The following is a 1,935-nucleotide window of genomic DNA, read 5'->3' as shown; positions in this document are numbered from 1 at the left end:
CTCTCTCTCTCTCTGCCTGCCTCTCTGCCTACTTGTGATCTCTGTCAAATAAATAAATAAAATCTTAAAAAAAAAATAAAGAACAGAATGTTGATTAATGACTTCCAAGGAAGGAGGTTAGAACTGACTGCTAATAGGTATGAGGTTTCTTTTTGGGGTGATAGGAATATTCTGAAATAAGATAATGATTATTGTTAATGTAATACATAGTGAATATAGTAAAAAAAAAAAAAAAACCCACTGAATTGCACACTTTAAAATGATGAATTTGTGTTATCTGAATTGTATCTCAATTTTAAAATGTTAAGCTGGCTGCACGGGTAAAAAGAAAAGTTAACAACTATTACCTTATTTCAATTGCAATTTAACAGCAGTTTTTGTTTTTGTTTTTGTTTTTGTTTTTGTTTTTTACAGACAGAGATCACAAGCAGGCAGAGAAGCAGGCAGAGAGAGAGGAAGGGAAGCAGGCTCCTGGCTGAGCAGAGAGCCCGATGCGGGGCTCGATCCCAGGACCCTGAGATCATGACCTGAGCCGAAGGCAGAGGCTTTAACCCACTGAACCACCCAGGCGCCCCTTAACAGTAGTTTTTGAGGGACCAGAAGAAGATAATCCAAATTATAGTAATGGTTGCATGACCCTGTAAATTCACTTAAAATCATTGAGTTGTACTCTTAAAACAGGTGAATTTTATGCTATGGAAATTGCATTTTAATAAATGAATTTTTTTTTTAATAAATGAGTTTTTAATAATTTTTTTTAAACTTCATTCAAACTCTGCTTTAGCTGAATCCTATAAATTTTGGTATGTTATGCCTTTGTTTTTACTCAATTTAAAATCGTTTTAAATTATCCTTGGTTTGCCTTCTTTGACCCATGGGCTATTTTTTTTTTTTAAGATTTTATTTATTTGACAGAGAGAGAGAAATCACAAGTAGGCAGAGAGGCAGGCAGAGAGAGAGAGGGGAGAAAGCAGGTTCCCTGAGGAGCAGAGAGCCCGACGCGGGGCTCGATCCCAGAACCCTGGGATTATGACCTGAGCCGAAGGCAGAGGCCTTAACCCACTGAGCCACCCAGGCGCCCCCATGGGCTATTTAAAATGTGATATTTAACTTCTAAATATGTGAGCATTTTCCAAACATCTTCCTGGTTTTCCTTCTAATTTCATTATTTTATAATAAATTTTTACATTTTAAAAATTAGTTTAGGCATGTGTGTGTGTGTGTGTGTGTGTGTGTGTCCCCAACTGTAGTCTCTCTTTATGAGTATTCCATGGGACTTGCAAAGAAATATGTATTCTGCTGTTGTTGAGTGGAGCAGCATGTTCTAAAACTGTCCGTTCGGGATGGTGAATTGTAGTGTTCAAATCTTCTCTTTTTTCTGCCTATTTGTTCCATCAGTTCCTGAAAGAGGAGTGATGAAATATCAGAGTATAATTGTGGACTTGTCTATTTCTCCTGTCAGTCTGGTCAGTTTTTGTTTCATATATTATGAAACTCTGTTGTGGGTGAACACATATTTAGGATTGTTACATCTTCTTAAAAAAAAAAACTTTCCTTTTTATCATTATGAACTTACCCATCTTCATCTCTGATAGTATTCCTTGTCCTCAAGTCTTCTTTCTCTGTTGATAGAGTTCATCCTCATGATAAGGGTTGCAGGGTGTATCTTTTCTCATTCTTTTTCTTTTAAACTATTTATGTTTTCACAGTCAAAACAGATCTCATTTAAAATGTTTTTTTATCCGGCTTAATGATCTCTGACTTTTAATTTGGGCCATTTGCATTTAATTACAAGTATGTACAATGTACTTATGATCTGTTTGGTGTAGATAAAGAAAAAAAAATCTGTTCTGTGTAGGTACTATTTGTTTTCTATTTGTTCCATCTGTTCTTTGTTCTCTTTTTCATCTTTCACTGTCTTCTTTTGGATTGAGG

The sequence above is a fragment of the Mustela nivalis genome, assembly GCF_964662115.1.
Source record: "Mustela nivalis genome assembly, chromosome: 6".
Classification (NCBI taxonomy): Eukaryota; Metazoa; Chordata; class Mammalia; order Carnivora; family Mustelidae; genus Mustela; species Mustela nivalis.
This window is presented reverse-complemented; position numbering follows the sequence as displayed.